At 41.5% G+C, this 11,915-nt stretch overlaps 1 protein-coding gene across 2 annotated transcripts in view; it reads left to right on the top strand.

Moving 5' to 3' along the window:
- Positions 1-1,261: 1,261 nt before the first annotated feature.
- PTSP (prothoracicostatic peptide) overlaps positions 1,262-11,915 on the top strand; it is an 80,568-nt gene continuing 69,914 nt past the window's right edge. For both annotated transcript variants that reach the window (XM_089739219.1, XM_028179835.2), the window contains exon 1: positions 1,262-1,339. The gene's annotated coding sequence lies outside the window, so the exon portion shown is untranslated. The remainder of the gene's footprint in view (positions 1,340-11,915) is intronic.

The raw sequence follows: 11,915 nt of genomic DNA, 5'->3' as shown, positions 1-11,915 counted from the left end.
TATGTCTCGAGGTAGGTGGCGGTATTTCTGTCGTAGGTGTCTATGGGCTCCGGTAACCACTTAACACCAGGTGAGCTGTGAGCTCGTACACCCACCTAAGCAATAAAATAAATAAAAAGAGTATATGACGTAGATGGATGACTAAGTATCGCTTCACCTCGATCATGCTTCTCTTAAAATATTTAAGACTTAAAGCTCACTTAGATAAGTTAAATATTTCACTGTCCCTTGGAAAAAAGAGCATGAGTTAAAACTTTGAAAATTTGTAACAGATTGAATTACATTTCAGTACTATCGATTTAATATCTTATACCATTAAACGAGCAATTCTTGTATATTAATATATACTTATATAATTTGAATCTCAATAACACAAGGGCAATAAAAAATAAATAAAAAAAACTCGGAAACGGCTCCAACGATTTTCATAAAATTAGTATACAGGGATTTCGGGGGCGATAAATCGATCTAGCAACGATTTATTTTCAGAAAATGTTTTTTATTCGTGTTTTCAATAATCAACTCTTCCCGACATCTATTGGCGAATAATAATATTATTTTTCTTAATTGAGGGCAACTAACCGCTTTAAAGACACAACAAGATGGCGTTATCAAAAAAAACGGTCATCATCTAGTTAAACTAAAGTTGAAATATCCCACACAGAATTGAATTAATACATAAACCGAACAGATTTCTGGGAAATTCATATCTTAATAGAACCTAATAATTATCACCAGCATCTAATCTTCGAGCATGTTCTTCCAAGACTTAACTATAATTTAGGGATTCGAATCATTTTAGTTTTTATTGCACCATGTGTATAGACAGGGCAGTGTTAACTGATTACCATGGCTCTTCGATTTGTCCTAAATTATCTCTTTAAAGATTGACATCTCAAATTTTTTAATAAAATATCCTTGTAAAAACTTGTGATGAAAAAAAAAACCAAGAAATTCAGGTCGTTCCAAAACAGAACAGAAGTGTCTGTACGTCCTTAACAACTGAACCAATTTCAAGATAGTTCTTATTTGTGTGATTAGGAAGAAAAAATCAAAATGTAGTGATCTACAATCTATATACATACTGTTTTACCTAACCACTAAATTTCCATGCCCCATCTCTATCATCGGTAGTAAACCTAAATGACGTAACCGATGACGTCATCGCAATATGTCAAAATGGGGCGGAGTCAGGCCGAGCAAATCCTGAACGCCCCGCCCCCCGCCCCGCGCCCTCGCACCACTATATAAGCCTAGGAGGCTTTCAAGGAAAACCAGTCACCACTCAACCGGCATTTGGGGCTACGTCTTTTCCTGAAAAAGTTTACGACGATCAACGGTAAGTGAAATTTTAATTCAGATATTTTTGATTTCGATTATGACTATTGTTAGCGGGTACATAGTTTGCATTGAACTTAAAAATGTGTTTGTAATATTTTATACGATAATTCGTTTGAGTTTTTGACGTATCAAAAGACAGGTTTGACTTTTATAAGTAAACAATCCTATCGGAGATCCATAAGGGCTCTTTAATTCATATAAGTTTATATTAAAAAGGAAATTGAACTTATAAAAAGTTATGCAAATCCAATGTCGCTAAATTTTTTATTCTTAATCAAACGCGATTTGTTAAACAAGAGTTACAAAGCAGTCCCACGGTCAAGATTGCATTTGGCAATAGTTTTCCAGTTCGGCAGACGCTCAGACGTGTTCAGAGCACCGATAATACTCACGTCACACATCGTCCTCACAGCGTATGCTTTGATGAATCGATGATCTTAAATTCGATGCACAAATATTTTCTCCCCAATGATTTTTCTTTTAAACCACGCGATAATCAAATGCGGAAAGGAACAGTGATGAGATTTAATGTCGCGTCTGTTGTTATCATCAGCTGGAGTGATTTTCTTCAGACCTGATGAAGAAAGACGTGTATAGCAGGTTACGATTTAAGACTTGATTTTTTTTTCATAACTACAATTAGCTCCAGAGATATAAGTATGTGAGTACATAAGCGATATGGTTGTATGCACTCCGTTGAGTACACCAATCATATAATTGAATTACAAGAATGTTAGTATTTTTTATAGATTCTTTTCGATGGTGTATCAATCGCCAAGTTATGACGGCTTTTATAGGCTTCAATAAAAACATGGTGGACCTAATGCCTATGAAATTTGAATACAACTGTGTTGTCTTATTTTAATTATCGTAAACGGAGCCATGTTCAAAAGCAGCTGCCACAGACAACCGTCTCGGAAACTCTTAGTGATCTTTCATTATTTATTAACGATATCCGGTCGGTCACATCCGGCGGCGTTTGCAGGGAAATTAATTGATCTCGTAGGCTTGCAGCGGCAAGATGTTGCCCAATGACATCTCAGCAGCTTGTACTTGACGTGATAGAGTTACTTTCTTTATTGATACGTATAATGGATACAGACGCTAAGGCGGTTTGTTAAAAACTTACTTGTGACAAAAATGGCATCAGTATAACGTCAGTTTTCGTTGCGATATTTTAGCCATGCATTCCATTTGAAAATTAGCACGGCCTTTTTTTGACATTCGATACTTTAGCATGACATCGCGAGGTGGATGGCGACACCCGTGTCGGGATGTGTATAGGCTCCGATAATTACAGCATCAGGTGAGTCATGGTCTATCAACCCGAGTCGAACAATAGCCAGCGAAACCACTGGAACGGAAACTCATATTTCGTTAAACAGTAATCTGGAGTGAAAACCGTTTTACTGGTGGTAGTACCTCTTGTGAATCCGCACGGGTACGTACCACCACCCTGCCTATTACAGCCGTGAAGCAGTAATGCGTTTCGGTTTGAAGGGCGGGGCAGCCGTTGTCACTATACTGAGACCTTGGAACTTATATCTCAAGGTCGGTGGCGCATTTACGTTGTGGATGTCTATGGGATGTGATGTCTACAAAAAAAGACTGACCCACGACCCTACCTACGCTTCAGCTGATTTCTAACACGCAATAAAAGTCTATTATCTTGCAATGTGCGTCGGAACTGTCTAAGAAAGATACGCACAAAGCTCACAATTAACTTTTGTTATTGTTGAAAGCAGACGTACAACAAGCGACTCATGTGGCAGTGGATATGGGAAGTGGATATCACAAGTAACAGCAGTTCAGCCAAACCAGCTAACCTATCTCTGAAATATTAACTTAAAACACATTTCTATTATTTCAAATCCACGATTAATAATTCCGCAGCCCACCCGATATTTTGTTTAAGCCAAACAATATGTTAAATTCAAAAGAAAAAAAAGGTATTTTTACAGGCGTTTTCAAAAAAACAATTTTACAATAATAAAAAACATTTTTCCCTTTGCTATTTTCATTCGGAAAAATTAATGTAAACGTACAAAAGGGAATATTTACGACTTTGATTCTAATATTATTTTTCTATTCTGTTTTATTTTATTTGGAAGACAAACAGTGAACTAAAACTATAATATAAAAACTAACTTTACAACTAAACACCATTTAAATGTCTCCGCATTTAAAAACTAAACGATTATATACACTACAATATTGTATACACTATTGTATACATAATAATATATTAGACAAATGTTAATACGAAAATTAAAACAAAACTCACAGTTGAACGTATTACGTGCTACGAAGAAGCTACGGCGTAGCGGCTGCTACGAGATTTTATAATTTTATGAATGAACTAGCCGTACTCGCCCACTTTGCTGGGCATTTAAAATTAACATTATTATTTATTGTCATTATTATTAGGGAGTCCAACGCTCATATAAATATTAGCCTATCTATTAAGTACATGTATTTTCTACATGGATACCAAGTTTCAAGTCAATCGGATGCATGGTCCAGTAGTTATAATGGATCATCCGTAAAAACCACTGTAGATTTATATATTAGTTGCAGTAGATTGAAGATAATGTTTATTTAAAAAAATTGGTTCAAAATTTTTGTGCAAAGTTTTGTGAACCCTTCTGTATCTATCTGATCTTTCCCGGCAGGTCCGAGGTAGTCCGTCATTTCGTGAAAATGCTCAGAGAACACACTGCAGATTTATTAGTCGGTTTTTCACACGCGGAAAACCTCGTAACCATTCGCAGTAACCTAATTATGTACCAATCCATCGTGCTTGTTTCTTTTTGATTAAAATTAACCCCTCTCTACAAAGATACGTATCAAATTGATCTTTTCTCTGCGTCAGAGAACAGTCTGACCTTATTCTTTCTTGTTTATTCTGAACCGGCTTACGAGTGGGTAGTATCATGTGTCGTCCGTGACATTAGCACGGATAAAATTCTGGCAGGTTATCAGATGTAGTTCTCTCTCATGTGAGGTTTGGACGTTGGTTGTTGAGCGACAGGAGGTTTTAGTCGGTTCGACTCCGACATGCTCCGCCCGCCGTCCCCAGTGGAGGGCGGAAGTCCGGCGAGTTATCAGATGTAAGCACACGTGAACAAAATCGAAGCCGGTCGAATTTTAAGTAAAAAAAAGATGTGTGGTGTCGTCGGACACCGGATAGAAACGAAGTTCCTTATTATAACAATATTAATTTTAAGTTCTATTCGAGGTATAAAGAAAATAAAACTGGACGTTTCGCAACAACTCACGGTCATTCGGTAACGTGCGAACTTATTGTGGTACACTTCATTCACAGTTGTTTGCATAAGAGTTGGTGTATTGCGCAAACGAACGCTCTGAGATCGTGGTCAATGAATGATAAAAAAATATGTTATTTTTGTACGTTATTACAAAGTTAAGTCGTACACTGTGTGCATTACTAATAAAAATCTTACGTTACGGACGTTTTTTCCCGGTTAAGGTACCCCTCCGCATCGTCCCATAAGGAACTTCGTTCCAAAAATTTAGCAATCGTTCAGCTATCGGCAATATACAAGCAAAGTCTGCATTAAATTTGGACTATTTATTATTACTATAAGATTGTATTCAAACTGGAGACAAATATTCATATAATATACAACTGTAGCAATGCATACCACATACTTACCTGTCTTATAACAATTCACTCGAGAGATTTTCCTTAATTTTTTTATATACCTACCTTTATAAATCTAGTCTGTGTGACAATCACTAAACGATTTTTTTTATTATTACAATAGGACACTATCCGTTACCGTCAATAGGACCGCATGCTCGTTTTCAATTGTAATAAAACAGGGGATCCTACGGGCTACGTTTTCGAACTTCAAAATTGTCATTCGAAGGATATTAAGAAAGTTGAAATCGAAAATCATTGACACGAACCAAAATTCCTAACGAACATTCATTGTTATCGGTAAATTAATTTCGGTATATAGCGATGCCGATGACCTTTTAAATATGTCTAACAATTATTCGAATTATTGTGTGTATGAAAGTTTAAAACAAACAATCTTCCTTCAAGACAATGTGCTACTATCGGTAATGTGCGTAAACAAAAGTATAGTTCAGTCCAATTTACAATATGCAATGTAAATTTCGTCACATAAAACCGAAGTCATCCGCGATCACAATAACTTTAAGTATCGAACACGTTTAAAAATCTTATACTTAAAATAGCGTTCGTCCAATAACAGAATTTTGACCACATACACTGACTCTGAAACTCAACATTTTTAATGTATCCGATCCTATTTATTTTAATGGCTACGATGAATTGAATTGAAAATTAATTGTATTTTTTCGACTTGTTTTTTCGTTTATTGTAAATATTTTTACTTATTTAAAAAATTAAAAATATTCGAGAGAATAAAAAGCCCGCTTAGTTTGTTTCGCCGGTCCTTCTCAGGACTGTGGCTCTTTTTGGAACCAGTGATAAAGTTAACATTTTTATTTATATTTTTACATTCAACAAGTGTGTTATGCTGACATCTAAGTTAAAATAAATGATTTTGAATTTGAATTTGAATGGAAAATGGAAGAGAGGCCGCCCCAGAACAACTTGGCGTCGCTCGGTGGAGCAGGAGCTAGTTATCTTGGACGTGGGAGGAGCTAGAACAAACTGCCCAAAACTGATGTAAATGGAAAAAAAATGATTCGAGCCCTACATCCCAGCAGAGGGTAATAGGAAAATATGATGATGATAAAAATGGCTATGTGATTGACAATTTAAAAAAACAGAAGAACAGAACTGATAATGGTATTTAACATTTTCATTTTAACTGTTGTTTCTATACGCAGATGCTGTAAGACTGGTCCACGAAAACGGTGCAGTAATGTTAAATCAATTAAATAGGATAAAGGTTGTCGCAAGCCGGATCATAACAGTGCTTTTTTATTGCTTAAATGAGAGGACGAGCTCACGGTCCACCTGGTGTCACGTGGTTACCGGAGCCCATAGACATCTTTTATTTATTTATTGCCTTTGTAGGCAGACGAGCGTACGGCCCACCTGATGGTAAGTGGTTACTGTCACCCATGGATTTCAGCAATGCCAGAAGCAGTGCCAAGCCGTTGCCAATGGCGCATCTACAGCGTAAATGCGTCACCCACCTTGAGATATGAGTTCTAAGGTCTCAGTATAGTTCCAACGGCTGCCTCACCCTTCAAACCGAAACGCATTACTGCTTCACGGCAGAAATAGGCGGGGTGATGGTACCTACCCGCGCGTACTCACAAGTGGTTCTACCACCAGTAAAAACGGCCTCGTCAAATCTGAAGATAAAAGCGATATGCTGTACCACCTATCCGACATACCTAACGCTTCACCAGCTATCACTAAAATTTTCGATTGATTCCCATTGGTTTCTTACACGAGAAGTAACTAATCGACGCTATTGGCCCAAGATGACTCCAAACTAGCCTCATAGATTTTAAAACGATAGAAATTTGTCTTCTTTCCGATTCATACAGTCGATTTTACTTAATAAATTTAAGTGTCATTTATGGAAGCGCGGAATTACGAACAAAACTGAAATCCGAAGCTCCGTTAATAATAATTCCGAAAGAATTCTGCTTTAGACGTTGACAAAACGCCTAAGAATTTTTATGATGTTTTTTTTTCATTATTTCGATTAGCTAAATTGAATTTTCTAAAGTTTCATACATATTCATATTAAACGGTTTTTTGACAGTGACGTTTATGAGATGTCAACTGGATGTCGTTTTTTTTTTCAATATTATTACTTGAGAGGTTGTGAGTTTATATTTTGTACTAAATTTATAATTAAGACATTTTATGTATTTATTGTGACAGTTAAAATGTTTTCACGTATCTAAATAAAAAATGTTTATTGGTGATAACATTTTCTTGATAGAATAATAGTTAAAGTCAAAGAGTTCGCCCAGTTATTACTTTTATAAATGTTTAATATGTTTCAAGATAAAATAAATTCACTTTACAAAAGGAAACCAAAACTCATTTCAATCAGTAAGGTGGTATTAATAAATATAGCAACCATTTCATGATTCACACGTACTCCAAAGTAACCTCAAAATGTATGTTCAAAAATATACTTTGGATTGTTATTAATCAGTAACAACGATATAATTATTCTTACAATTTAAAAACAAAACTACTGTTATGTTGTTAACCTAACATGAATTTAGGTGTTATTGTGTATTTGTTTTGAGTTTATAATTTTTGTTTTTTTGGTCATATTTTCATCATATCGCTTATTTGAAATCAGTAACTTTATCTGTTCGTATGTGGTTGGTATAGAACACTGTTGAATTTAGCTCCGTATACTGGTTCGTTTATTATTTATCTATTAATTACGATAAACTAACAAACAATGATAGCTGTGAGATGCATGTTCTAATCGAGTATATTTCCCTTCACTTGTTCTGCGTAACAATTAAGTTATTCAAAACGAAAAAAAGTCAATTAAAATCAGTTACAATGTAAAAAACTTTAAATTTCAATTTCCTTTGATCGTTGTTTAGAAAATCTATATATTGATACGTGAAGCAAAAACTTTGTATCCCTTTTTACGAAAATTGCGCGAACGGAGCAGTATGAAATTTCCCATACTTATAGAGAACATAGAGAAGGAGTACAGTTAATTAATAATGTTAACTACGTTGCAAGTTACTTCTCATTTCCGATAGAGGCACCCGTCACGTGCGGACGTGCTCATCGACCACTCGATTGCCCGGCCTTTGTTCGCCCGGCTTTTGTTAGCCCGGCCATTGTTCGCGCGGCCTGTGTTCGTGGTACATCTGCCGACCAAGTGTTTTTTTCTGGAAGTTTTTAATTGTTTTGTTTCCTTTTGTTATTTCTGTGTTCGTGGTACATCTGCCGACAAACTGTCTTCCTGGAAGTGTTTAATTGTTTTGTTTCATTTTGTTATTTCCGTTTTGTTGTGTTTTTTTTCTTTGTCCTGTAGTAATCGTGCCGCATCGCCACCTGTGTTCAATAGAACCGCTCAGGTCCGAGAAGTTGGGGCCAGTGTTTTCTAAGACCCAGGGTAGCCCCACCTGGGCACGTAGCCATCATGGACGCTGTATTTGCGGAATTTCTCCGGCTTCGCTACCCAAAGCTCACTTCCGAGTTTCAGGCCTTCAAGGCCGATCACACCGCGAGCCCTCTCGTGGACTCCGTCGAGCTCGCTGCTCCTGCGTCGCCTGTACCTGCGTGCAAAGCTTCTGCATCGAGCACCGCAGCCTCAATCGTGCCTGCCGTTCCCGCGTCGCCTATACTGGCGAGTAAAACTGCTGCGTCGTCCGCCGTGGTCACCGTTCCAGCAGCGCGATCATCCGCGGCCTCCGTCGCACCCTCCAAAACATCTACTCGTAGGTCACCTGCGCCCGCCTCCTCGTCCTCCGACTCTGACTCGGAGATGGAGGTCGACCTCGCCCTCGCCTCATCGACGGATGGATTCACCCTGGTGCAAAAGGGTAAGAAGCGTGCCGCGGAGTCTCGAGCTCCCGCGGCCGCTAAAATTAGCAAAGCCGCGAACGCGTCGCGCCCCCGCCCTCAGACTCCCGTTGCGCCTCTAGCCCGTGCCACTCCGTCGCCGCGTCCGGTGGCACAAAATAAAACCCAGACCCCTCCCCCGGTAATCCTTCAAGAGAAGGCAGCTTGGGAACGAGTTTCCCTGGCCCTTAAGGCCAAAAATATCAATTTCACGAATGCCCGTAACCTCGCGAACGGCATTCAAATTAAGGTTCGAACACCCGACGACCATAGGGCCCTCTCTTCTTACCTCCGTAAGGAGCGTATAAGTTTCCACACGTATACGCTCCAGGAGGAGCGCGAACTCCGTGCCGTTATACGTGGCATCCCTAAAGAGTTGGATGCCGAGCTCGTTAAGGCCGACCTTCTCGAACAAGGCCTACCGGTTAACTCCGTACACCGCATGCATACAGGCCGCGGAAGGGAGCCATATAATATGGTTCTCGTCGCCCTCCAGCCTACCCCGAGGGTAAGCAAATATTCAACATCCGAACGGTCTGTAGCCTTTCCGGAATCGCAGTCGAAACCCCACACAAGAAAGGCACACCTAGCCAGTGTCATAACTGCCAATTATACGGGCATTCTTCCCGTAACTGTCACGCGCGCCCCCGATGCGTCAAGTGCTTAGGCGATCACGCCACGGCCCTATGCACTCGCGATCAAAAAACCGCGACGGAACCGCCTAGCTGCGTCCTGTGTCGAACACAGGGTCACCCCGCAAATTACCGCGGATGCCCCCGAGCCCCTAAAATAAATCGACGCGTCGCCCGCCAAAACCGCCTCCGAGCTTCCGGCCCAGACATCAAAGCCTCGGCACCCTCTGTGTCGCAGGCTAAGCCAGCGTTCGTTCCGGCGCCGGTGCCCAGTGTCTCGGCCTGGGCGAAACCGCTGCCGTACACGAACACGGCTACAACTCCCTCCTCCGCGATTCGTCCCGCCCCCGCGACTCGTCCCTCTCCCGCGACTTGCCCTCCGACCGCGTCCGACAATCTCGCTTTAGCGATCGACTTCTTTCAGTCGATCAACTTTGAGCGCGTTAACGCTTTGGGCGACGCCATTCGCGCTGCCTCCACTGCACAACACTTTATCGCCGTTGTGCAAGAATACGCCGACGTATACGCGTCATTAAATACGTACGTCCTCCCCTCACTCCGCCGGTAATCAATGGCGTATATAAGTAGAATAAAGCCCCTATCCGTAACGATAGGATTTTTTAACGCTTACGGTCTCGCAAATCAACGTGATCAGGTTTCTGACTTTTTGCGTGACCATCAAATTGATATCTTTTTAGTGCAGGAGACCCTACTTAAGCCCGCGCGCCGTGACCCTAAAATCGCGAACTATAACATGGTCAGGAACGACAGGCTCTCTGCTCGTGGTGGTGGTACCGTCATTTACTATAGAAGAGCCCTGCATTGCGTCCCGCTCGATCCTCCCGCGCTCGCTAATATCGAAGCATCAGTGTGCCGAATCTCACTGACGGGACACGCGCCGATCGTTATCGCGTCCGTTTATCTTCCACCGGATAAGATCGTTCTAAGCAGTGATATCGAGGCGCTGCTCGGCATGGGGAGCTCTGTCATTCTGGCGGGCGACCTAAATTGTAAACACATCAGGTGGAACTCACACACTACAACCCCGAATGGCAGGCGGCTTGACGCGTTAATCGATGATCTCGCCTTCGATATCGTCGCTCCGCTAACCCCGACTCACTACCCGCTAAATATCGCGCATCGCCCGGATATACTCGACATAGCGTTATTAAAAAACGTAACTCTGCGCTTACACTCGATCGAAGTAGTTTCAGAGTTAGATTCAGACCACCGTCCCGTCGTTATGAAGCTCGGTCGCGCTCCCGACTCCGTTCCCGTCACGAGGACTGTGGTGGATTGGCACACGCTGGGCATCAGCCTGGCTGAATCTGATCCACCATCGCTCCCGTTTAACCCAGACTCTACCCCGTCTCCTCAGGATACCGCTGAAGCCATAGACATCTTAACGTCACACATCACCTCGACATTAGATAGGTCATCGAAACAAGTTGTAGCGGAGGACTTCCTTCACCGCTTCAAATTGTCCGACGATATTAGGGAACTCCTTAGAGCTAAGAACGCCTCGATACGCGCCTACGACAGGTATCCTACCGCGGAAAATCGTATTCGAATGCGTGCCCTACAACGCGACGTAAAGTCTCGCATCGCCGAAGTTCGAGATGCCAGATGGTCTGATTTCTTAGAAAGACTCGCGCCCTCTCAAAGGTCTTACTACCGCTTAGCTCGTACTCTCAAATCGGATACGGTAGTAACTATGCCCCCCCTCGTAGGCCCCTCAGGCCGACTCGCGGCGTTCGATGATGATGAAAAAGCAGAGCTGCTGGCCGATACATTGCAAACCCAGTGCACGCCCAGCACTCAATCCGTGGACCCTGTTCATGTAGAATTAGTAGACAGTGAGGTAGAACGCAGAGTCTCCTTGCCACCCTCGGACGCGTTACCACCCGTCACCCCGATGGAAGTTAAAGACTTGATCAAAGACCTACGTCCTCGCAAGGCTCCCGGTTCCGACGGTATATCCAACCGCGTTATTAAACTTCTACCCGTCCAACTCATCGTGATGTTGGCATCTATTTTCAATGCCGCTATGGCGAACTGTATCTTTCCCGCGGTGTGGAAAGAAGCGGACGTTATCGGCATACATAAACCCGGTAAACCAAAAAATCATCCGACGAGCTACCGCCCGATTAGCCTCCTCATGTCTCTAGGCAAACTGTATGAGCGTCTGCTTTACAAACGCCTCAGAGACTTCGTCTCATCCAAGGGCATTCTCATCGATGAACAATTCGGATTCCGTACAAATCACTCATGCGTTCAACAGGTGCACCGCCTCACGGAGCACATTCTTGTGGGGCTTAATCGACCAAAACCGTTATACACGGGAGCTCTCTTCTTCGACGTCGCAAAAGCGTTCGACAAAGTCTGGCACAACGGTTTGATTTTCAAACTATTCAACA

Source organism: Bombyx mandarina, chromosome A1, assembly GCF_030267445.1.
Source record: "Bombyx mandarina strain Sakado chromosome A1, ASM3026744v2".
Taxonomy (NCBI): domain Eukaryota; kingdom Metazoa; phylum Arthropoda; class Insecta; order Lepidoptera; family Bombycidae; genus Bombyx; species Bombyx mandarina.
Note: the sequence above shows the minus strand (reverse complement) of the source record. Positions and strands in the feature narration are given on the sequence as shown.